The 27,903-nt window shown below is 37.6% G+C and overlaps 1 pseudogene; it reads right to left on the reverse strand.

The window, feature by feature from the left end:
- Nucleotides 1-21,497: 21,497 nt before the first annotated feature.
- LOC100141157 (T-complex protein 1 subunit alpha-like) lies at nucleotides 21,498-22,889 on the reverse strand (annotated as a pseudogene).
- Nucleotides 22,890-27,903: the final 5,014 nt, after the last annotated feature.

The following is a 27,903-nucleotide window of genomic DNA, read 5'->3' on the forward strand; positions in this document are numbered from 1 at the left end:
TGGACAAAGAAGAGCCGGGTATGCAGTAGTCTCCAATTTTGAGGCCACAGAGGCTAAACCTTTGCCACCAGGTACTTATGCCCAATTAACAGATCTCATACCCCTGACTCGAGCTTTAAAGCTGAGAAAAGGAAAAAGAGTAGCAATTTACACTGACTCTAAGTATGCCCTTCTGGTGCTACATGAACATGCTGCTATTTGGAAAGAAAGGGGCCATTGACCACCCGAGGGTCCCCAATCAAATATGGTGATCAAATTCTTAGACTCTTGGAGGCAGTCCATCTGCCCTCTGTGGTTTCAGTCTCCCACTGTAAAGGACACCAAAAAGGGAGCACAGAAGTGGCACGAGGGAACCAGGCAGTCACTCAGGCAGCTAGGAGAGCAGCAGTACAGAACAGTGACTTAATAGGGGTTGCCACCTTAGGTCCACAGACTAATTTGCCAGAAACTCCTTCATATACTGAAGGTGAGACTCTTAAAGCTAAGAGTGAGGGCTTTCAAGAAGATCATATAGGGTGGTTCCAAAGGGAGGGGTTCCTTTTTCTGCCTGGGAACCTCCAATGGAAGTTGGTTAACTCCTTACATGCCACCACTCATTTAGGGGAGAAGGACCTCCAAAGATTACTATAAAGATCCTTCAGAGGAACAGGCCTCCAAACGACTATAAGCCAAGAGGTCTCCTCTTGTCCCACTTGCCAATTAAACAACCCCCAAGGAGCTTGAAGACCCCAGCTGGCCCAGCCTGTCCAGCAATATGGAACCTACCCAGGAGAGGCCTGACAGACGGACTTCACCCAGATGCCAGTTTCTCAAGGGTACAAATACCTATTAGTCATGATGGATACATTCACAGGATGGATTGAAGGCTTTCCCACCTGGACTGAGGAGGTGGTATAAAAACTGCTCCATGAAATTATTCCAAGATTTGGTCTATCCAGGTCATTACAAAGTGACAGTGAGACATCGTTTACTTCTAAGGTTACCTAAGGGGCCTCTAAAGCACTGGACATTACTTATTATCTCCATTGTTCTGGGAGGCCTCAGTCTTCAGGAAAAGTAGAAAGAGCCAACCAATTCTTAAAATCAGCAATAAAAAAGATAACCCAGAAGACCTCCCTGGGATGGAAGGAGGCTTTACCAGTAGCTCTCCTCCACACCCAATTGCCTAAGGTTGGTCCTAGGAAAAGGTTGGTTTTAGTCCTTATGAGATGCTATATGGGAGACCTTTTGTTTATGTCAATGGCCTCTTCCTAGATCCAGAGGCTCAGACCTTCTGGTCTTATACCATGGCCATTGGGCAATTCCAAAATGATACATGCTTGTTGAGTGTCAACCAGGACCCAAAAGATTCTAAAGAGCCACCACTATATGCTCCAGGGACTCATCCTAATTAAAGTCTGGAAAGATGGGTCCCCAAGGGCTCAACTCAAGCCTACATGTAAGGGCCCCTACCCTGTAATACTTTCTACCCCCACAGCACTCGAGGTACCAGGACATGACTCCCAGATTCACTACCCACGAGTCAAGCCATAGAAGAAAACAGAAAAGGACACTCAATACACCTGTGAGCCCCTGGGAGATTCAGGACTACAAATGAGTGACATTCTAATGAACACCCCCAAAATTAAGTTTCTGTGGATAAGATATCTCAGGACAGCTCTAAAAAGCCAACACAGCTTTGTAGGGGTTGTACTGCAAAACAGACAGGAGATAGATCTCCTGATACCTGAACAAGGAAGGACTTGAGCCATCTTGAATTAGACATGTTGTTTCTGGGTAAATACCTCCAGCTAAGTTAAAGAAAGTCTCACAGTCTTCAAGAAAAACATTTATATCCTACAGGATCTCAAAGAACAAGCTGGAGAGTTCTCAGGATGGGTACAATCTCTCTTTGGGGGATCCTCCTGGTGATGGGAAATTTGGAGTTGGCTAATGCCCCTACTAGTCTCTTTCATCACCATAATGATGTTGCTTATGATTGTTCCATGTATTACCAAGTGTCTAACCTGTTTTGTCTCTGTCCAGGTCAACAAGCTACAACATGCAGTGCCAGTTCAAACAAGGGTATATAAAACTACAGCCAACCACAGAAAATATCACTCACCCTTAGATGTACACTGCTTTAAGGACTCTGAGGCTTGAGCCTAGCAAAAGGGGAGGCCCAATACCCCTCTCCATCCCAGTTCAGCAGGAAGCAGCCAGAGAGACCTCGACGCCCCTATTCCCAAAGAATTGGGCCTCCCATCTCTTGGGGAGGAGTCCAAAATGGTGGTGGCTAAAAAACAAAGAAAGGAAAAGCCTATGAAATAGAACAAAGGAAGGTCTGAGGACCGGAATGAGGACCTCAGGTGAAACAAACAGCACTCCTGGCTAGCCCAATTTACATAGGGCAGGCCCAGGGGGAGGAGAAAAAACTATAAAAAGAGGAGCCAAAATTGGGTTTGGGGCCTCTCTTCTCTTCGCATCTTTTCGGTTGGCATTCCCTCACACCTGAAGAATGTATTTTCCTTTACTTTCTAAATAAAACTGAGTTGTAACACGGAGCTGTAACAGTGGCCTGTCCAACAGCTTTAACACTGCTCAGTTGGAGGACTGTAACACTGGTCCATCCATTGCTTCAAATTTTTGTTGTGACGTGACAGAACTGAGGAAATTACACACTCCCCCGACACATGGACAGAGGAACCTGGGTGTGCTACAGTACAGGGGTCACAGAGTCAGACATGACTCAGGACAGCACATATGCATTCAAAAAATGCAATTATTGACTGAATATTCAGAACATTATGAAGTATGCCTGATTGCAAAACCCTACTTGAAAACTGTTTCCCAAGAGTAGCAAACCTACTGCTCCAGGATCTATATAATCTTTTCAAAAATCACTAGCACTGTGCACAACAGGCTTGGTAGTGAAGCTAAACTCTACAAAGAAAGGGCTTTTGGTTAAATGTCAACTTTTCTTCAGTATACATTTTCAGAACAACCTATATAACAAAATCAACTTGTAGACAGCAGTGGCACATTAGAAAATGTAAATCTTGATAGTCTCAATGAAAGCAAAGAAGCAATTGTTTCGAAAAATGGCCTTGTTGAATAGAAATGGGTGAAATGAGTAATCTGTGCTAAATCTGCATTTCTTTTTGAAGAAGCATAGTAACAATTGTTCTTCAATAACAAAGATAATTAGTCTCATTTACAACTTCGTTTTCCAATGCAATGAGCTTGCCAACTGGCTGGACAATGAACAATACTATTTACGGTAAGTAATGCAATATTCTTAACATTTATATTTATAAAGTTTTTAAATCAAGTATACCATGAAAATTTTTGTTGAAAATACTTAAGCATATATGCTCATTTTAAATTAGATCTATGAAATCATATGCAACTGTGCAAACTCATGATTTAAACCTGAATATGAAACAATGATGGGGCTTTCTAGGTGGCTCAGTGGTAAAGAATCTGCCTACCAAAGCCAGAGACTCAGGATACATGGATTTGACTCCTGGGTCAGGCATATGCCCTGAAGGAGGAAATAGCAAACCACTCCAGTATTTTTGCTGGGAAAATTCCATGGAGAGTGGAGCCTGGTGGGTCACAGTCCATGGGGTCGCAAAGAGTCAGACATGACTGAACAACTGAGCATGCATATGCACATATGAATCAATGACAAACTAGTGTCATACAAACTAGTCAGTATAGAAACTTGCTGACTTTTATGAGTGTCTAGGGTACCAATCTTCTGATTGATGACTTAACCTTTCTGCTCTATAGATAACTAAAGTTATCATTTCCTCCTCTCAACTCTTGTACCCTCTTTTCAAGCAAAAATCTCTCCAAAATCAGATATTCTCTAACACTATATTATAAATGGAGATAACTTAAATACATACAGACTTTCTATTTCTATAAATTCAAGTAAAAGAGAAGTTTTACGAAAACAAAATATCAAAATTTATTGTGCAATTACTCTAAGAAGAAAAAAAAATCTCATTTAAGGATAAATGCTATACAAATTGACTTACCTGAAAACTGAAGAAATAAAAATTGATTTCATGCTATGTGAATATAATTCACAATTTTACACCCTATTTAATGCACTTAGTGTTCTAGAAAAACATTTTAGTTAATCACAGTGTCTTATAGTATTTTAAAATATTTTAAAAGATTTGCTTATCCAGTTTATAAATAACAATAAGTAAGCATTGCAGCCATGAAATTAAAAGATGCTTACTCCTTGGAAGGAAAGTTATTACCAACCTAGATAGCATATTGAAAAGCAGAGACATTACTTTGCCAACAAAGGTCCATCTAGTCAAGGCTATGGTTTTTCCAGTGGTCATGTATGGATGTGAGAGTTGGACTGTGTCAAAGCTGACTGCTGAAGAATTGATGCTTTTGAACTGTGGTGTTGGAGAAGACTCTTGAGAGTCCCTTGGACTGCAAGGAGATCCAACCAGTCCATTCTAAAGGAGATCAGTCCTAGGTGTTCTTTGGAAGAAATGATGCTAAAGCTGAAACTCTAATACTGTGGCCACCTCATGCGAAGAGTTGACTCATTGGAAAAGACTCTGATGCTGGGAGGGATTGGGGGCAGGAGAAGGGGACGACAGAAGATGAGATGGCTGGATGACATTACCAACTATATGGACATGAGTTTGAGTGAACTCCGGGAGTTGGTGATGGACAGGGAAGCCTGACGTGCTGCAATTCATGGGGTTGCAAAGAGTCAGACACGACTGAGTAGCTGAACTGAACTGAACTGAAGCATTGCAGTTTAAATACAGATCACAGTAAGTAAAATCATTTTAATTGGTATTTTAAAATCTGCCTAGAACTTTATCTTTCTTAGATAATTAAATAATAAAAAGGGTATTTGTATTCATTTCCATTAAGAAAACCTACAAGGTGATTTTTTTTAATTCCACATTCAAATGTTACATTATTTCTCAGCTGATATTATTTTAATATAAATGCTGAGCTTAATTTTTTATTGTGGCAAAATAAATGTATCATAGAGAGGAGAACAAGATGGCAGAAAAGGTGGATGTAAAGCTCACCACCCACCATGAACACACCAAAAATATTTCTAGAACTGGAGTAATCCTCACTGAAAACAAACTGGAGACTGGCAGAAAGATTCATGCAGCTAAGACTGTAAGAAAAGTTCACACACTTCATCTGGAAAGAAAGAGAAGGGCATAGAAAGCCTTGGCCTGTGCCCCTAGAAAGTGAAGAGGAATTAAACAGGCTTAGAGATCTTCCAAGGGTAAATAGCTGGTTGGACCACATGTTGGGTACTCTAGGCCTGTGTTCTAACACTGGAGCAGTCTCCTAAGCTGATGAGAAAGCCAGTGGAACTAAGCATCACTGAAAGAAATCTAGACTCTGCTCAGGAAGAGCACATACATGCTTGCTTACTCCAAGAACAAGGTGAAGAAGTAGATTAAAACTACCCAAGACTATGGCCAGATTCCCATGATCAACCCAGTGCATGCCACAGGCTGAGCTCAGTGTCCACTTGGGTTCTCTTACTCTACTGCAAAGCACCACGCTGGGACAAAAACTGTCATGGCTAAGAGTGTGCTCTTGTAGGTGAATGGAGCCAACTTGGACCTGGAATGGGAACCAAACAGGGCAAGGGCAGTCATTACTGGTAGTTTTTGGGGGAGCAGATCTGGACCAACTTGGAACTGGTATGCTGGGACTGTCTCAGGATGTGTCCTGACCCACAGTGTCTGCTCCAGCACTGCCCCCTTCTAGAATAGAGATGCCAGTGCTCGAAGACTGGAGCAGACACACTTAAAGGGAGCAGACCAGCCTGGAACCCATGCTCAGGACTTCTGCTCCAGTAACTTGGGGCCTGACTTCACTCCTCATAGGGCATTAAGGGCCACTTAGCAGAGGAGAAGCCAGGCTCCTACCTAGCTCTGGCTCTGGCCACTCCATCTCCAGACCCAAATCCTACCAAGCTGATAGCTACACCCTGGGAGGAGATGTGACTCCTGTCCTTGTCAGATCCAGTTCTCACAGTAAGGTCATTGGGTAAACGCAGACTGTATAGAAATAGTCCCACAAATGGCAAACCTTCAAGACTAATATAAGTGTTTCACCTCGTTTCATGAAAACAGAAAATAAAACAAAATGGGAAAACAGAACTTGTTCAATGGAAAAAAAACCCAAAGGATCAATGGAGAAGTACAAATGAAAATAAAAACACAAATTCTCAAAATCAGTGAGATACAGAAAAAGCACTTCTAAGAGAGAAGTTTAAAACAATACAAGCCTACACCAAAAAATTTATATGTAAACGTATAAGACCTGATAAATCAAAGCAATCTTGAAAAGATCAAAATCTTGAAAATCTTAAAAGAACAAAACTGGAGATAATATGACCTTGACTTCAGAATAAACTACAAAGCTACAGTATCAAAACAGTATGGTACTTGTGGAAAAACAGACATATAGATCAATGGAACACAATAGAGATCTTGGAAATAAGCACATGCATTTGTGTCAATTAATCCATGACAAAGAAGGCAAGGCTATGCAATGGGGAGAAGATAGTCTCTTCAAAAAAGAGTGCTGGGAAAATTTGATAGCTACATAGAAAAGAATGAACTTAAAACATTTTCTTACACCATACAAAAATTAAACTGAAATTAAAGTTCAAGATTAAGACTTAAATGCAAGACCAGAAATCATAAAACTCCTAGAAGAAATAATAGCAGAATATGATTTAATATAAATTGGACCAATAGGTTTTTGGATCTGTCTCCTAAGGCAAAGTATACAAAAAAAAAAAAAAAAAAAAGGAAATTGAACCAAGTTAAAGCTAAAAGCTTTTGCATAGCAAATGAGATCATAAAAAAATGAAAATGCAAATTACTGAGAGAAAATATTTGCAAATGTATAATAAATATCCAAAGTATATAAACAACTAAGACAATTTAATACTAAAAGTGAAACAGCTCAATTGAAAATGAATAGAAAATATTAATAGAGATTTTTCCAAAGTATACAGATGGTCAATAGGCACATAAAAAGATGCTCAAAACCCCTAATAATCAGAGAAATGCAAATGCAAATGAAAACAACAATGAGATATCACCTCACACCTATCAAAACTGTATAATCAAAAGGTCTACAATAAGAAATATTGCTGATGATGTGGAGAAAAGAAAATTCTTGTACGCTGCTTGTGGGAATGTACATTGGTGCAGCACTATGAAAAACTGTATGGCATTTCCTTAAAAAGCTAAAAATACAGCTACTATATGATCAGCAATTCTACTTTTGGATATATATCCAAAGAAAAGGAAAACATTAATTCAAAAAGATATATACCCCAATGCTTAGAGCTGCACTATTTACAATAACAAAGATATGGAAGAAACCTGACTTTGCATCAATTGATGAACATCAAAATTGAGCCCTAAATTGTTTAAGATATCACTAAAACCTAATTTTATGAACAACAAGCCTTACCCTGAACACTATTTAAATAATTCAATCAGTAGACCTTACACTTAATACTAATCCATACAAATTCAATCCATGTGTTGTAAAATTTGCCAAAATGTGCATTTCAAAATGTAAAATAAATGCTGAAAAAAAAGATTGGTGTTAAAAACTGCCAAAACCATAGTAGTTTCTCAATATAATCATTCAAATGAGTAGACACATATTATAACAAAGTGCTCACTATTGGAAACATAAATACTAAATAAAGTATGTAATTACTGCAGAATTTCTTGAACCAATCTTCTTTAAAGAATTTATACATTCTTTCAGAGGTCAGGGATTTGTAAACCTGGAATTATTCAACTGAGCAAGTGCCATTCATACATTCATGGATTCACCTATCAGATATTGTATAGATATTTTTGTCAATCAGTGGCCAAAGAAGTGTGAGAGGGAAGGCATTAGTTACATTTATGCACAAAGCAATGCACTTTAGACTGTATTTCCTATTCAGATGATAATACTAAAGAAAATCACAATTTTACTTTTGCACACCAAACATTTGATAGCATTTGAGACTATTTCTGGCAAATAGAAGGTACATCATAAATATTTGGTGACTAAATAAACATCAGATCAGATCAGATCAGTCACTCAGTCATGTCCGACTCTTTGCAACCCCATGAATCGCAGCATGCCAGGCCTCCCTGTCCATCACCAACTCCCGGAGTTCACTGAGACTCATGTCCATCGAGTCAGTAATGCCATCCAGCCATCTCATCCTCTGGCGTCCCCTTCTCCTCCTGCCCCCAATCCCTCCCATCATCAGAGTCTTTTCCAATGAGTCAACTCTTCGCATGAGGTGGCCAAAGTATTGGAGTTTCAGCTTTAGCATCATTCCTTCCAAAGAAATTCCAGGACTGATCTCCTTCAGAATGGACTATAAATACACAAATAAGTAAGTAAAGTAATTGAAGATATGTGACCTCTTCCTAACTAATAATTTTTATAAAAGTAGCTTTCCTAAAAAGGAGAACAATTTGTTGCTTATTCATAATTAAATTTTATAGTATTTCTCTGACAGACTGTAAACAGAAATAACATACTTATGTAGATATTACAAAGTTACAAAAAAATTACCATTGCTCTTATTTTCGTCACTGGTAGAATGCTACATTCCAAAGCCTATTTCTCATAACAAGAAGCATATTATAAATAAGTGCCACTTGATCATTTTGCAAAATAATTCAAACACTGAATCTATATGCTGTGCACCTGAAACTAGTATAATGTTATATGGGAAGTATACCTCAATCAATCTGAAGAAAAATGAGAAAATATTTTTTTTAATTGCACCTATGTAGAAGTAATATGAAAAATCTCAGGAAATAGCCATTATTTTTTAATTGGGGTGTAGAATGAATAGAATGTTGAATGGATATTATACTAGAATGAATTTCCTTAGAACCATGTTAGTGTCATAGATCTGAATAGGTTAGGTATGAAAAACAACTGTTCTAGCCCTGATTTCCTAGAGACTGGGACCAGAAAAAGCATCTAGATGTGATTTTTTTGGGGAAATGTGACAGAATAGGAAAAGAGTGCAAAGGAAGGAAGGGAAAAGCAGTACAAGGGTGAGGTGGCCAATGTTATAGAACTGGGCTATTCAATAATTTGAGAATTTTTAAAAATCTCAAATGTTTCTTCCCTGTCACTTATAAATTGTATATGAATGAGCAGGGAAATTCCTATAGTACCCTAGACCACTGTGTTGGCAGAGATATGTTGAGGAAGGAGATGAGAAGCCCATGGTATAGGTCTGAGCAGAGGCTGTAGCCTATACACAAGTGGTTTCCAAAGAGGTGACTATGATACAGTAAGAGGCAGGGGGATCTGAGACATTCTGAAATGGGGATGGAAACAGGGGATGGAAATGGTATCTCAAGAGAGATGATCATAAGCTGATTTGCTTACTAACAATAAGGTATAACAAGTACACATACTGTGATGGTTAATTATATGTACCAACCTGACTGAGCTAAAGGGTACCCATACAGCTGGTTAAAACATTTCTGTGACAATTGTTTCCAGAATAGATTAGCATTTGAACTGGTAGACAAAGTAAAAATCACCTTTACCAATGCATATGGGAGTCCCTGGTGGCTCAGGGACTGGATACTGAGATCCGAGTTCAATCCCTGGGTCAGGAAGATCCCCTGGAGGAAGAAATGGCAACCCACTCCTTTTTTTGTCTGGAGAATCCCATGGACAGAGGAGCCTGGTGGGCTATCGTCCATGTGGTCACAGAGTCGGACACGACTGAGTGAATAACATGACAACGCATGTGGGCATCATCCAATCAGTTGAGGATCTGGATAAAATAAAATGACGGAGGAAAGGACAAATTCGCCTTATGCTTGAACCAGGTTATTCATCTTCTCTTGCCTTGACATCAGCTCTCCAGGTTCTTGGGCCTCTGGGATCAAACCTGGACACTACACCATTAGCCCCCTGGTTCTCTGGTCTTCGGGTTCAGATTGGGTCTCATACTATTAACTTCCCTCATTTCCAAATCTTTGGGTTCTGTACTGAAGTAAGCACTGGCTCTACATTGCAAACAGTACATCATGGAACGTCCCAATCTCCATAATCAAGTGAGCCAGTTCTTCAAAATAAACCTTACTGGGGTCCAGCCCCGGTTGGATCCAGGGATTTTCTCAGGAGGACGGCATTGGCGATTAAAGGATAGATAAAAGGAAAAAGATGGAGGTGAACTAACTGGTTTACGTGGAAAACCAATAAAACCTGTGACATCAGGTTTGCTCTGACCACGGAGGCTGCAGGTGCCCTCTCAAATAGCGGAAGGTGCCCCACCTTAGGCACCTTCTCGAGTGGGTCTTAGAAGCACAGGCAAGTAAGTGGTCTCAGAGAGCCTCCACACTCCGATCAGTCACCCTGAAGGAAGAACAGAGAAGAAAAGGAGACAAAAGGAAGCAAGAAAAACGACACGGGGAGACCAAGCTTTGAGCAAGGCCCATAGCTTTATTTTCAAAGGGAGATTATATGCCTTAAATTGTGCATAGAGGATAATAGGGGGTGTACAAACGTATCGTATACAAATGGTTTAGGTGATTTACATCATCTTTTGGCCAGAAGGCTTGTTAACATTTTATGACTCTGATAAAGGATTGTCAACCATAAGACTTATTTTCTCTAAGAGTAATTATTTTAAGGTTTGGTGCCATCCTCTGAAGGTGTTAGATAAAGTTGCATTCCTGTAGGGCAAAGGTGCAGTGGGCTTACAACAAAGGAAAGAATTTATTACCTTAAGGGTCTAAAGTTGTTAGCACCAAGGCCACTACTTATTTTTTCTATATACCAACTATATTAATTAATACACTTCCAAGGATACAATACAGGGAATGTGGAAACTTGGCAGCAAGCATTGGCTGAACAATGAAATCTACTAGTTCTATTCTAACAATTTCTAACTCTCCGAGAGGCTCTATACTATTTGACTATCTTAAGCTTCCTATGCCTCTGGCGGTTGGGAGACTGTAAACAATTGTATGCATAGCTGTAGGAGTCCGGGTAAACCTGTCAGGCAAGTTAGAGAGCTGTCTTAGGGGTTTGGAATTAAAACACTTCTATTATGCCCAGGAGGCTAATTAACTAGAGCTCTAAGTTGATTTCCTTCAGAGAAAAGGTGGTCAGGGATAGCCCCCCCCCCCCCCCCCCACCAATTAATGTCAAAGGAGTTGGTGAAAGTCGTAAAATAGTAAAACAGACAGATTCTGGTTTTGGGGTAGATGCTCAGGCAGATCCAGGGGGGCCTCTCGAGCCCTGACTCACCTTTGCATATCAGGCCTGTCCGCATGACCTTTGTCATGGGTGGGTACTCCCATGCTGGCTTCTGACAAAACCTCTTTCTATATAACTATACATGGGCTTCTCAAGAGGCACTATGATAAAGAACTTGCCTGCTAATGCAGAAGACATAAGAAACTCGGGTTCAGTCCCTGGGTCTGGAGGATCCCCTGGAGGAGGAAATGGCAACCTATTCCAATATTATCGCCTGAAGAATCCCATGGACAGAGGAGCCTTGCTGTCTACAGTTCATAGTGTCCCAGAAAGTCAGAAGACTGAAGCTACTTTGCACACACATTAACTGTATTTGGGCTTTCCTGGTGGCTCAGATGGTAAAGAAATTGCCTGCAACACGGGAGACCTGGGTTCAATCCCTGGGTTGGGAAGATCCCCTGGAGGAGGATGTGGCAACCTGCTCCAGTATCGTTGCCTGGAGAATCCCATGGACAAAGGAGTCTGGCAGGCTACATTCCATGGGGTCGCAAAAGAGTTGAACATGACTGAGCGACTAAATACATGTAACTGTATATAGTCTATCAAGATGTTACTACACAAAAATATATTTAAACATGTAAACATTGTATCAAATTCTCATTGATAAATGCATACACCATCAAGACACAAACTTAAGACATATAAAAATTTATTTTTTCTCCAAGTCATTCAAAGTGCCACTATCTCTATTTCAATCATATGACTCCCCCTTGGTAATAACCTTTGCTATATTTATATCAGCATGAAGCACATGTGTGGTGTGTTATGTGTATACTCAGTCACTCAGTCATGTCTGACTCTTTGAGACCAATGGACTACAACCCATCAGGCTCCTCTGCTCATGGAATTTTCCAGAAAAGAACACTGGAGCAGGTTGGCCTTTCCTACTCCAGGGAATCTTTCCAATCCAGGGATTGAATCCACATCTCTTAAGTCTCCTGCATTGTCAGGCAGATTCTTTACCACTGTGCCACCTGGGAAGTCCTTAGCATGAAGCATAGAATATATCATATAACATAAATATCTGCAAATATATCATTATTTAGCATTCTGAAGGTTTTAATAAGCCTATCTGATGCATTTTTTACAATTTAAAATATAGCTTAAAAGAAAAGACTCATTTTCAGAAAGAAAATTGTAGTTCAAGAGATGGAATAAACTATGCATTCTTGTAAAAGTCAGGTGTTATTATACACATATTAAAATATATACATGTGCAAATATAATTTATTTGTTTTAATAGATTTACTTCTTCCTGGTAGCTCACACTGCGAATGCGCCTACAATGCAGGTGACTTGGGTTCGATTCCTGGATCAGGAATATGCCTTGGAGAAGGGAATGGCAACCCACTCCAGTATTCTTGTCTGGAAAATCCCATGGACAGAGGAGCCTGGCGGGCTATAGTCCACGGAGTCTCAGAGAGTCAGACATGATTAAGTGACTAATATGTTAACAGATATAGTTTATTTGTTTTAACAGATTCACTGAGCTATATTTTCATACCATATAGTTCATCCATTCAAAGTATACAATTTCACTGGTGTTTGGTATATTCAAAGATCTATTCAATCTTCACAACAGTCAATTTTGGCATACTTTTATCAATACAAAAAAGAAACCCCAAACTAATTTACTAACCATCTTCACCCCACACAATCCTCCTCACATGCAACTTATTAAAGTGGGTTATTCCAAGTTGGATGACAAGATTCAAACATAATCAGTTCACTGCTTACAGAATTAAATACCTAATGCAATACTACTATCTTCATTTTGGCTTGCAACATTCAAATATGGATTTATGCTCCTTTGAGTTCTCTGACCACACAGTTTTTGAACAAGAAACGTCTATGCCTATATTTACATTTCCTGTTTTTCTGTTGCACTTTATACAACACAGAAAATTCTGACTATTTTAAATGTGGTTTATTTTATTTTCCTGATCATATTCTTGTTTTCTTTTTTAAAATTTTAATTTTAATTGGAGGATAATTGATTTACAACTTTGTGGTAGTTTCCATTGTACGACAATATGAGTCAGCTATAAATATACATGCATCTCAGCCTCCTGACCCTCGTTTGCTGCTCGGTCCCTTCAGTCCTGTCTGACCCTTTGTGACCCCATAGACTGCAGCCCACCAGGCTCCTCTGTCCCTGAGCTTCTACAGGCAAGAATATTAGACTGGATTGCCATTCCCTCCTCCAGGGGATCTTCCCAATCCAGAAATAGAACCCGTATCTCCAGTGTGTCCTGCATTGTAGGCAGTCTCTTTACCCACTGAGCTACCTGGAAGCCCATTAGCACACTTCAGTCCGGTTCAGACACTCAGTCCTGTCTGACTCTGCGACCCCATGGACTGCAGCACACCAGGTTTCCCTGTCCATCACCAACTCCCAGAGTTTACTCAGACTCATGTCCATTGGGTCAGTGATGCCATCCAACCATCTCATCCTCTGCCGTCCCCTTCTCCTCTTGCCTTCAATCTTTCCCAGCATCAGTCTTTTCCAAGCAGTCAGTTCTTTGCATCAAGTAGCCAAAGTATTGGAGCTTTAGCTTCAGCATCAGTCCTTCCAATGAATATTCAGGACTGATTTCCTTTAGGGTGGACCGGTTGGATCTCCTTGCAGCCCTAGGAACACTAAAGAGTCTTCAACACCACAGTTCAAAAGCATCAGTTCTTCAGTCCTCACCTTCCTTTATAGTCCAACTCTCACATCCATACATGACTACTGGAAAAACCATAGCTTTGACCCGATGGACCTTTGGTTGGCAAAGTAATGTCTCTGCTTCTTAATATGCTAGGTTGGTCATAACTTTTCTTCCAAGGAGCAAGCACCTTTTAATTTCATGGCTGCAGTCACCATCTGCAGTGATTTTGGAGCCCCCCCCCCACCCAAAAAATAAAATAAAATCTGTCATTGTTTCCCCATCTATTTGCCATGAAGTGACGGGACTGGATGCCATGACCTTAGTTTTCTGAATGTTAAGCTTTAAGCCAACTTTTTCACTCTTCTCTTTCACTTTCATCAAGAGGCTCTTTAGTTCCTCTTCATTTTCTGCCATAAATGTGTTGTCATTTGAATATCTCAGGTTATTGATATTTCTCCCAGCAATCTTGATTCCAGCTTGTGCTTCACCCAGCCCAGCATTTCTCATGATGTATATAAGTTAAATTAACAGAGTGACAATACACAACCTTTCCTAATACTCCTTTCCCAATTTGGAACCAGTCTGTTGTTCCATGTCCAGTTCTAACTGCTGTTTCTTGCCTGCATACAGATTTCTCAGGAGGCAGGTAAAGTGGTCTGGTATTCCCATCTCTTTAATAATTTTCTACAATTTGTTGTGATACACACAGTCAAAGGTTTTGGTAAAGCCAGTAAAGCAGAAACAAATGTTTTTTCTGGAGCTCTCTAGCTTTTTTTGATGATCAAATGGATGTTGGCAATTTGATCTCTGGTTCTTCTGCCTTTTCTAAAACCAGCTTGAACATCTGGGAGTTCATACTTCATGTACTGTTGAAGCCTGGCTTGGAGAATTTTGAGCATTATTTTGACAGCATGTAAGTTGGGTACAATTGTGTGGTAGTTTGAACATTCTTTGGCATTGCCTTTCTTTGGGATTGGAATGTCAAGACTTTTTCCAGTCCTGTGGCCACTGATGAGTTTTCCAGATTTACTGGCATACTGAGTGCAGCACTTTCACGGCATCATCTTTTAGGATTTGAAATAGCTCAACTGGAATTCCATCACCTCCACTAGCTTTGTTAGCAGTCATGTTTCCTGAGGACCACTTGACTTATTCCAGGATGTCTGGCTCTAGGTAGGTGATCACACCATTGTGATTATCTGGGTCTTGAAGGTCTTTTTTGTGTATTCTTGCTACCTTTTCTTAATATTAGATGAACTAAGACCCCCTAAACTTTGTTCCCATTAGCTCATACTACTAGAATGTGGAGAATCAAACCTATAGATTGGCCTCCTGACTCCTTACATAAGGCATGCAACTGGTCTGTTATCAAATGCAAACAAGCCTCCTGAAAGCATGGTTTCTCCAGGCTCTGCTGATACTGCTATTGCTGCTGCTACGTCGCTTTAGTCGTGTCCGACTCTGTGCGACCCCGTAGACGGCAGCCCACCAGGCTTCCCGTCCCTGGGATTCTCCAGGCAAGAACACTGGAGTGGGTTGCCATTTCCTTCTCCAATGCATGAAAGTGAAAAGTGAAAGTGAATTCGCTCAGTCATGTCCGACTCTAGCGACCCCATGGACTGCAGCCTGCTAGGCTCCTCTGTCCATGGGATTTTCTAGGCAAGAGTACTGGAGTGGGGTGCCATTGCCTTCTCCGTCTCCAGGCTCTAGGTCATCATAAAGCACTGAAATGAGCTCTCTGTGTTATACAGCAGCTGCACACTTGTCGTCTATTTTACACATGATATATGTCATTGTTACTCTCCCAATTCATCCTACCCTCTCCTTCCCATGCTATCTTCACAAGTCCATTCTCTATGTCTGTATCTCTATTCCTAACATGCAAATCGGTTGTCAGAAAAACAAATACTGTATATCAGTGCACATATATGGAACCTAGAATAAATGGTACAGATGAACTTTGCTCTTGTTTTTATTCTCCCTTTCCTCTTCCTTCCTTCTTCTTCCTCATAAAAGTTTCATCCTTAAAAATTTGCATTCTAAAAATCTTAAGGAATCAAATATTATTACATAATTTCTATCTATTTGTGTCTAATTAAGCAAAGGTAAATGTGACTAGAAATGGCCCTACCAAGGAGGAATCTACTCTATGATATCTTTGGCACAAAAATATTGATGTTGTTTGTAAAAGATTCCACACAGGGAATTTTTTATGTCGTGGGGAGATCTGTCCTGCTCAGAAATAACTCTAGTTGAACCTTGTGCTGTGCTTGAAATGTGTCGTTAATTTTCAATGATTGTTTCTTATTATTCCTATTAGAATTAATACAATAAATGTAAGCCTCCTTCATATTATATTTTAACTACTTGAATGCAATTGTCATTTCACTTTTTACATTTGGCTCAGACGGTAAAGCGTCTGTCTACAATGCGGGAGACCTGGGTTCAATCCCTGGGTTGGGAAGTTCCCTGGAGAAGGAAAAGGCAGCCCACTCCAATACTCTTGCCTAGAAAATCCCATGGACAGAGGAGCCTGGTATCCATGGGGTCGCAAAGAGTCGGACACGACTGAGCGACTTCACTTTCACTTTTCTTTAACCTCTTCTGTATATCTTGTATTTCATCATGTTCTTAATAAACTTTGGCATTCAAATCTTCGTTTACAGATATTTGCAGATTATCTGATGGCAGTTTTCTTTTTCCCCTGAAATCAATAATTTTCCTTATGCATTATATTTTAGTGTGGCAAATTTGATGCCCTGATAATGTACTTTGAACTTACACCCAAATAAGTTCTTTGGTATCTTTTAAAATATCTGAGGAAAAAAACAAACAAAAAAATGCAGTTCCATCACACACCATTCCCCACAGCTGGCATATTTTTTTTGCTCAATACTCTTCGTACATCCTCTCTCTCTCACCCTCTTTCTCCTTTGCATATCCTTCACATTACAGAGGTAAGCTATTTATGTCCTTGTTCAAGAAGCTGATAAATCAGTAGAACAGGTCAGGGACCATGCCTCATCTCTAGAGACAGACTTTAGATTAAAATTAATTAATCTTCGACCATTCTAGTGCTATGAATATTCCCTCCACAGGATATTCAGCCTAAATCATTCCTTTTTAAATGAGCATAATGAATTAATTTGACTGCACTAAAAAAGTCAAATAAGCTTTATGAAAACAATATGATATACCTAATGTCATCATGCAAAAAGAAAATGAAGCTAATTTCATCTAAATTGGTGATACTTGTTACTAACTCTCCTAAATATTCAAAATCCTTTACACTTTGGAAAATAGGAACAGTTTTTAAATACAGTTTTCTCTTTCATCATCTATTTTCTGGAGTAAAATTATTCTCTCATCTCTTATCATTTCCTCTCTGTATCAATGAAGATGAATGATAAATAAGCAGTAACTTGTACCCAACTAAAAAATAACATTACTCGGGTTCCCCATCCTGAACCCCCCTCCCACCTCCCTCCCCGTACCACCCCTCTGGGTCATCCCAGTACACCAGCCCCAAGCATCCTGTATCCTGCATCGAACCTGGACTGGCGATTTGTGGCGGATTCATGTTGATGTATGGCAAAACCTGCCGAGGTCCAGCCCCGGCTGATCCAGGGTATTCGAAGGGGAGACGGCGTCGCCAATACAATATTGTAAAGTAATTAACCTCCAATTAAAATAAATAAATTTATATTAAAAATAATAACATTATAAAAGTGGGCTGTTTTTCCAACTCTGAAGCTAAATAAGTATAATTAAAACTTTTAAAATAATCAGAAGTCAAAATGATATGTTCAATTTTTACTCTTTAACTACAACAAATTTGTCTCATTGCTGCACAGATTATCCCTTACCATGAACTAATTCTGCATTTTTAAATCTCTGTTTCTTCATCTTACTTCTACTTCAACATTGACCTGACACTGTTGCCTTCTTTCTAATTTAAGCTCTTCCATCCTTTAGTAATTCCTGCTACTTAATCTAGCCACACATTATACACATGCTTATTACTTAAATAGAAATCATTGATACAGATTTTCCATATATATATATATATATATATATATATATATATATACACATACATACTGTTATATTCTTAATCACTGATACATGTCCAACTCCTTGCAAACCCATGGACTGTAGCCTGCCAGACTCCTCTGTCTGTGGGGATTGTCCAGGCAAGAACAGATACTGGAGTGGGTTGCTATCCCTTCCTCTGGGGATCTTCTCAACTCAGAGATCAAGCCCAGGTCTTCTGTACTGCACATGTATTATTTACCAGCTGAGCTACCAGGGAAGCCCCTTCATATTTAATTACATTGTATCCCAGAAAAAATCTATTTTGGCATATTCCTATATGGAAAGAACAATACAGTCCTATATGGTTGGCTAATTCTCAAGAAAATAAAAATTATCTTAAATAATATGACTATATAAATAACATACAAATTTCTTCCTTTAGAGGAAATAGAAAATAATTTTTATTTTTCACCTCAATTTATTTGTTTTTTTCTCACATTGCATGATTTTCCTTAAAATCTGCATTCAGTTGCAACTAGAGACCCACCAATAATGTCTCTTTTCACTTTGTTCTGTGATGATAAGGGGCAAAAGTTACATAATTGCATCAATTAATTAAACATTCAAGATAACAAATGTTATAGTATATGTGAAATTATAATGAAAGTGTTACTAATGAGAGTCGTATTAGCAAAAGTAATTCCGTAATTAATTCCAAGGGAATTAATAAGTATTATGGCATTATTTTAAAGCTTCATTTTTATTTAATATGAAAATGGAAATTATTAGAAATTTTATTACATTTTATGTCAAAACGTTATACTTAGGTAAAATCAGTATTCTTTTTTTAGTTCATCTTAGTATCATTAATAATTTAAGTCATTTTTTATTTATGTGAATAAAAATGGAACACCTAATCTGTTAACATTCACAGTTAATGTAGGTGTAAATTATAAAGCATTTTCTATTTTTCCTCTAGTATCTTTTGAGTTATAATTGTGGTGTTCTGCTGTCTCTGTAGATATTTTCATTTTCCTTAAATATTTTTATATGATAATTTTGAAGAAAAGAAGGTTTAGAGACAAAATAAGAATACTCATTCTTTCACTTATTCATCAATTTATTCAGCAAATATTTCTTAAATTCATACTACTCTAAAGTGAATACAAAATATTTTGAGAAAGCTTGTTCTTTCAGTGAGCTAGTTATCTCATTTTAAAAATGTAAACTGCAAGAAATACTGTGATACCTTGCCACTGTATGTCCCAATTTTAGTTTTGTTAACTAAAACTAAAATCAGCAATCCTGGTTAATGCCATTTTTCCTATTGTTCATCTGATTATCACTCTTTTTATATTCATAATTGTCCTTTTGTTCAACCTAGGTAAAGCAGAACTGAGATGAGAGTCAAGGAGGTTGTAATTGGCAGGCAGCATGTGTCATGCCGTGCTAAGTCGCTTCAGTCATGTCTGACTTTTTGTAACCCCATGGACTGTAGCCCACCGGGCTCCTCTGTCCATGGGCTTCTCCAAGAAAGAATGTTGGAGTGGTTGCCAGTGCCCTCCTTCAGTGGATCTTTCCAGCCCAGGGATCGAACCCAGGTCCCCTGAGGCTCTTGCATTGCAGGCAGATTCTTTACCACTAAACCACCAAGGAAAACCATACTACTAAGCAAAAATGTGTTCAAATTTCATGACAGTTGTTCTAAAATGACCCTATTTGCCTAGCTATCTCCCATCCAATCAATATATGACTAGGCAAACAGATTTTATCATAAAATTTTACCCAAGATTCCCGGAGAGAGGAAGAATTTCCTAGTTTGACATGTCATCATGCTAGCTCTTGAGCTCTCAAAAGGCCCTTTATCTGAAGTCTTCTCAAATTTTAAAAAGAAAAACCATTTTCTCTTATCTCTATATCCACATCAACACTTTGTATCCCTAGTCTTTCTCATGACAGCCATCCTAATAGGCGTAAGGTGATATTTCACTGTGCTTTTGATTTAAATTTCCCTGATGATTAATGATGTTTAGCATTTATTCTTGTACTTGTTCTTTTGTATGTCATCTTTGAAAAAAAAAATGCCCATGTAGTTCCTCAGTCATTTTTAATTAATTTTTATATTAAGTTGTATGAATTCTTTCTTCTATTTTTTATTTATATATTTTAACTTTTGCAATGTTATGTTGATTTCTGCTGCAGAGGAATGCAAATTATATGTAATTATATGTACATCCACTCCTTCCCTAGCTTCCCTCCCCTCCCCATCCCTCCAGGTCAGCACAGAGCACCAGACTGGGCTCCCCAGCTCCCTCCTTCCCTTCTCACTAGCTCTCCATCTTACACCTCAGAGTGTACATATGTTGATGCTACTTTTATTTATTTCTATCAGAAAATGGTTTATAAGTAGTTTATGCATTCCATAGCTTGCCTTTTCATTTTATTGTTTCTTTTGCTATGCAGAAAATTTTATCTACATAGAGTTCCACTTAGTTTTCCTTATGTTGTCTGTGTTTTTTGTATTACATCCAAAAAATCATTACCCAGGCCAATGTCAAGGAGCTTCTACCATATGTGGAAGCTAAAAATCCTTCTAAGAAATTCTAGGAACTTAAAATGCAAAATTCTGGGAATTTTATGGTATCAAACCTTATGTTGAAGTTTTTAATTTCTATGCGTTGTGTAAGATAGGAATCCAAATTCATTTTTTTCTGCATATGTTTATCTTTTATTCTCAATACCATTTGTAGAAGAGATTCTCATTGAATGTTCTTTGATTTCCTTGTCAAATGCTACTTGAACATGTATGTGGGGCTTATTTCTGGGCTGATCTGCTTCAAGGATCTAAGTAACTGTTTTAAAACCAATATCATACTGTTAATCATTACTATAGTTTTGTAGTGTTTGATGCCTCTGGCTTTGTTTTGCTTTCTCTGAATGGTTTTGGCTATTCAGGTTCTTTTGTGGTTCCTTACAAATAAAAATACAAATATTAGGATTTTTTTTTCTTTTTCTAAGAAAAATTCCATTGAATTTTTTTTTTAACTTTACAATATTGTATTGGTTTTGCCAAATATTGAAATGAATCTGCCACAGGTATACATGTGTTCCACTGAATTTTGATAGAGATTGAATTAAACTTGTAAATGGTTTGGGGTATTACAGACATTTTAAGAGTAATAATTCTTCCAATCCATAAACATGCACTATCTTTGCATTTGCTTGTTTTCTTCTGTTTCTTTCATCAAAGGTTTTAATTTTAATTGTACAGTTTTTTTTATTTCCTTGATTAAATTTATTCTTAACTATTTTACATTTTTAAATCTACTGTGAATGGGTTAATTAAAAATTTTTTTTTCAGATGCTTTGTTGTTAGTCCATAGAAATGCACCTTGCTTTTTTTTTTTTTTGACAGCCTTTGCACTTCAACATGTAATACTTGAGGTACAAGAAAGCTACATCTGACATTGCTATAAATAAATCAAATCAGTCATCAAGGGCTCCAGAGTGAACAGCATCTCCATAACCTCCATGCTCATAATCTTCTTTTTCTGGGTATAATTTAATAAGATCATCAATTTAAAGAATGATAATTGCAGTTTCAGTTGCAAATTTCAAACTGTTCACTTTAACTATGGTTGGTTCAACCTTCCCTGCTTCTTGTTTGTTGTCATGGGTATACCACTGACCAATTCATTTTAGATTTGTGAGTTCTGGGTCAACTTGAGCCTCTTTATGAGAAACTCTTAATTTTGCAACCAGATCCATGGGGTCTTGGGCAGCATTAACTGTCAGAGTATTGAGAATAACAAGAAGAGATCTTGCAAACTCCACAGTAGCTAGCTGTTGTTGGGTGTCCATGCTGGTTGCCTAGTTCTTGAGGCATATTTAAAAGGCTGCTTCTACAGCACTCCCACCTGGAACCACAGATTGTGACTCCAAAACACTCTTCACCACACAAAGGGCACCATGTAAGGAGAGCTCCTTCTCATCATACGTGGAATCATTTGCCCCACATAAGATGACTGATGCAGAGGTAAGAGCCTTAGTGTTTATAATCAAGATCAGTTCATCATCACAAATTCTCTCTTGTACCACCTCTTCTGCTTGTCCCATCATTGAAGCATCAAAAGTTTCTGCACCTTCCAAATTGGCCGGGTTGACAGAATAGCTGCTCTGGAAGCTTTAGCAATGCATTTAAGGTCTCTTTTAAAAACTCTTCCAACTGCCATAGCACCAGTCTCCACAAAATACTGTAATAACCACTTGTACACCAAGCTTCATTTTTGTTTTCTGCAGGCTGAAGTCAAGACAAGTAATTTTTACATTAACTATTCTCCTGGGCATGTCTTGGGATCCTACCACACAGTTGAGCAATGATGAACATGCTCTCCATCTGACTTCTCCTGTAGGTTTTCAGAATATTAATGGAATTGACTGGATAGAGAGGCTGAACTCTGACATCTGTGTATTTAACAGTGAGCAAAGCATCTACCACAATATTTGCTAAGAAATTACCATTTATTCCAATGATTTTGGCAGCATTAATCAGGCAATCCCTTCCAAGCTCATCTGTGTTAATTATCAGATTTTCACTGATATAATGCACTGCTTCCTTGCAAGCAAGTCAATAGCTACTAATAACTGATGTGGGATGAATTTTCTGTTTGACCAGTTAATTTGCATTTTTTAGAAGTTCAGGTGCAATAATAACCATGGAGGTGATCCCTTCTCCCACTTCTTTGTCTTGAAGAAACTGGCTGCAGGATGGTCTACCTCCAGTAGCTTCAGGATGGTTGCACCATCATTAATAATGGTTACATCACCAATATCATCCACTAACATTTTATCCAAGCCAACTGGACCAAGAATGGTGAGAGTATTATAGTGTTATTTCTATTTTTAAGGAAAAATCTTTCCATTTTTCACCACTGAGTATATAAGTTGTGGGTTTCTCATACATGGCCTTTATTATGTTGATGTATGTTCCCTCATAAATTCTAAATCAGTTCTACACACACACACACACAAAACTTTATCTTTTGCTTGAGAGAGAGAGAGAGGCTTAAGATTGGATTCTAATTTATTCTGTTTCACTGAAAATAACTTCTTTACTGGATAAGTTTAGAAAAATGGATGGCAGAACTTTAATGAGGAAAAAAGTGTCAGGGATGTGGGATGAAGACAATCACCTTTCATGAGGTGAATCCCTCTCCTAAGTTAAAGGGTCATAGATCATTTTTCAATGTTCACTCAAACCTAGCTGAAGCTCACCTAGTCAGAAGGCATAAGCTCCCTTGTGGTCTTTAATGTGATATTATTTATATTATCTAATTAATGGGGGTGTTTTCTAATCTTGAAAAGGCTAAGTAATTGCCAAAACTGATGTTTCTTCCTTGTAAATGGATATATTCTTACCTTATATGGAGGGTTTCTATAAGGAACAAAAATATAATGTGAATAGCAAAGTATTGATACATAAAAAATGCAGACTAAGTATTTGTACTGTTCTTTAAACTGTTAATGTATTTAGAATTACCATTCTAACGTTAATTATTCTATGTGTATATTTATAGTTTTATTAACTAAATATTATTCAAATGCAGTTTATTGTTATAAATAGTTACCCCATAGCATAAAATTGCCAACAATTGTTGAACCATAGAGAAAGCAAGGGAATTCCAGAAATAACATATATTTCTGCTTCACTGACTACATAAAAGCCTTTGACTGTGTGGATCTCAGCAAACTATGGAAAATTCTTAAAGAGATGGGAATATCAGACCATTTTACCTGTCTCCTGAGTGACCAATTATTTGTAGGTCAAGAAGCAACAGTTAGAACCTTACATGGAACACCTGACCAGTTCAAAATTGGGAAAGGTGTAAAACAAAGCTGTATATTGTCACCCTGCTTATTTAACTTCTGTGCAGACTACATCATGCAAAATGCTGGGCTGGATTAATCAGAGACTGGAATCAAGATCAGCACGAGAAATAGCAACAACTTCAGATAAACAAATGATACCACTCTTAACGGCAGAATGTAAAGAGGAACTAACAAACCTCTTGATTACAGTGAAAGAGAAAAGTGAGAAGTTGGCTTAAAATTCAACATTCAAAAACCTAAGATCATGGCACCTAGTCCCATCACTTTATGGCAAATACAAGGGAAAACCTGGAAACAGTGACAGAATTTATTTTCTTGGGCTCCAAAGTCACTGTGGACAATAACTATAGCCATAAAGTTAGATTTTTGTGTTGGAAGGAAAGCTATAACAAACCTAGACAGTGTCTTAAAAAGCAGAGGCATCACTTTGCCAACAAAAGTCCATGTTTTCCAGTAGTCATGTACAGATGTGAGAGTTGAATGATAAAGAAGGCTGAACACCAAAGAATGGATGTTTTCAAACTCTGGATACTAGATAAGACTCTTGAGAGATCCTTGGATAGCAAGGGGATCAAACCAGTCAATCCTAAAGAAATCAACCCTGAATATTCATTGGAAGGACTGATACTGAAGCTGAAGTATTAGAAAAGATGCTGATGCTGGCGAAATTGAGGACAGGTGGAGAAGTAGGCCAGAGAAGGCAATGGCACCCCACTCCAGTACTTTTGCCTGGGAAATCCCATGGACAGAGGAGCCTGGTAGGCTGCAGTCTATGGGGTCGCTAAGAGTTGGACAGGACTGAGCGACTTCACTTTCACTTTTCACTTTCATGCATTGGAGAAGGAAATGGCAACCCACTCCAGTGTTCTTGCCTGGAGAATCCCAGGGACGGGGGAGCCTGGTGGGCTGCCGTCTATGGGGTCGCACAAGGTTGGACACGACTGAAGCGGCTTAGCAGCAGCAGCAGGAAAAGTAGGCGACAGAGTGTGAGATGGTTAGATAGCATCACTGAATCAATGGACATGAGTTTGACCAAACTCCAGGAGATAGTGAAGGACAGAAGTGTGGCTTGCTGTAGTTTATAGGGTTGCCTACAGACATGATTGAACAACAACAGCAATCACATAGTATACATATTTCTTTACATCCAAGGATTTAAGAAAACAATGCAGTAGATCAGGTTTAGGCATTTACTATCAGTGCCCAAATGTGCTTGTTTTATTAAGATAGATTATATTTTTTACATATGTATAATAGAAATTATCTTTCGGACATATTTGAAGTTATCAATTAGAAAACCCATATACATGTTTCAATGCCATTCTCCCAAATCATCCCACCCTCTCCCTCTCCCACAGAGTCCAAAAGACTGTTCTATACGAATCGCCAGTCCAAGTTCAATGCATGATACTGGTTGCTTGGGGCTGGTGCACTGGGATGACCCAGAAGAATGGTACGGGGAGGGAGGAGGGAGGCAGGATTCGGGATGGGGAACACATGTGTACCTGTGGTGGATTCATGTTGATGTATGGCAAAATCAATACAATATTTTAAAGTAATTAACCTTCAATTAAAATAAATTTATATTAAATAAAGAAAACCCATATAAAATCACAATGTGAATTTCTATAGCACTATGTCAATTAAAGTCATATTTATTATTAAGAAAATTTTGAAGATAAAATTGGAAAATGTAAGAGCATTAAAATTATTTTAGAATAGCTTTCATTATATGAGCTCGTTTTTTTTTTTTTTTTAATGAGGCTATTCATTAATAGAGTTGAAAACAGTTGCTCTTTTTAAACTATCACATAGACAATGTCAATTGAAGTGATGACTTATAGGCAAGTAAAACTAGATCTAATTGAATCTAAGTTTAAAATCACATTGCTGTAGTTGAAGGAGTAGTCACAATAGTGCTGTATCATGTGCTTTTCTTATTCTTCTATCTATTCCCACAAAGAAAATGAACACTAATGAAGATATTATTTAGATAATATGATTCTGTCCAGTAAAATCACAAGTGAATTAAATAACCATATGCTTAGAATCTTATACTTTATTTAATCAAATGGAGCATATTTAATAGTCATAAAAATTACTTAATAAACTTGGAACAGGAGACTATATTTGTATGATCACACTAAAATAAAATGATTCAGGAATATAGCTTTGCATTTCTGTTATTTTACTGATTGTGACAATAGTCTAACAGCTTACCACCTCTACACATTAAGAAAATTAAATGCAACCATGAGGAAAACCAGTGTCAAATACAGAGTAAATAAAATTGTGAAGAGAATTCTTAAAGATGTTGTTGATTATACAACAATAAAATTTTATATTGAAAATTAAAGGTAATTAGAGTTTTTTTGTGTTACTGAATTCTATCATAATCAGTGTTGGAAAATGATTAAAAATTCTCAGCCCAACATCCTAAAACATCTTTTTAATGCAAATCATGTTATTATTACCACAAATTCAAATTAATGTTCACATTTATTTAAAATAATTCAAGATATTTTGTCAATATTTTGGAGTGTTTTTCCTAAGAAACAATATGACTATTATATATATAATAATATCCCTAAGTAGGTGTCAAAAGATGACTTACTTCCAGTATACAATGAGTCTAATCACCCATCAGCTTACTAAATTAATACCCATGAGAGAAAAGTAATAAACAAGCAACCTCTCATTTAACACAGAGTACTTGGTGAATCATTCTTGATACTGATTTAAAAACTATGTACTGTAACAAAGTTTTCTAATACATCAATCATTCCTAAACTATTTCATATCACTAGCTCTATGTAAGAGAAGGTTAAAATAAAGACATTCTGTATAATTTTATAAGATTAATCTAAAATGAGTTCTTCGTTTAATATATTCTAGTGATATAATACAGCCTAGAGTTTATACTCATGTGATATAAATTCTGAGGATATATAAAGATACAAAATTATGTAAATAAAAGCCAAAATATTGGAGAAAATGCAATTTATCTACTAAGTAAAGCAATTGAAAACCTTTTTTTTTTTCTATTTTTCCAGCAGGTCTTGACTTTGGTTCTAGGCAATTATGTTTTATTCCATCTCAAAATTCAAAAAGACTGATAAAGACTTGAGGAAATATTTGAATCTAAAGTGTCTGTTCTATACCTGACTGTTTTAACCCTCACCAGTAGACATAAGCTAAACGGAATAATCTTGAAATACTCAATTAGAATCATATATTACCACAGACAAATCACTTTGGAATTATACCTCTATGAAACTGAAGGACATGATCAGAACCCTTCAGAATCTGAAAGAAATTCGTATTATAGTTTGTATTAAATTGCTCTTGTAGGAGACAAAGCTTTCAAAATAGCAGAAGATGGGAAGATGGAACACTCACAGATATAGTGTCTTCTTTCCTTCTCTGAGAATTTTCATTGGTCCTTACTCCAACTGTCTGAGGATCTGATAATCACATCTCAATAGAAAGCACTCATGCTGGCCATATTGCTTTTATTCTAGAACTTATTATATTATTATTCTAGTCATATCGGGGGGGGGAGAAACGAGCCAAAATTTCTACATAAAACTTGAAAAATAAAGTTTCAGATTTTACTAATAATTTATTAATAAATAAATAAATTGATATGTGATAGTTTTATCATTTATTTTAAATCCAGTAATGTATAGTTCTCATTTAAGTAATCCAGTTGTCATTTAAGTCTCACAAATACCTATATAGCTAATTATTGTCATATAAATTTCACATGAAGAGAACAAATTTTAGCACTGACAATATGAGAACTCTATTGTTTGATTACGAAACCCATAAATTATGTTCTGACAAGCAGTAATTATAAATATATAGGGTCATATATTTAAATTTTTGTATATTTTCCATATATATCACCAAAAAGTATCTATTGGTTCTGTATTAATATTCCAAGAACTACAGTTGTTGAGACCAGAGCAGTCAAAATACTGTACTAGGAAGCTATTACTGA

The sequence above is a fragment of the Bos taurus genome, chromosome 12 (assembly GCF_002263795.3).
Source record: "Bos taurus isolate L1 Dominette 01449 registration number 42190680 breed Hereford chromosome 12, ARS-UCD2.0, whole genome shotgun sequence".
Classification (NCBI taxonomy): Eukaryota; Metazoa; Chordata; class Mammalia; order Artiodactyla; family Bovidae; genus Bos; species Bos taurus.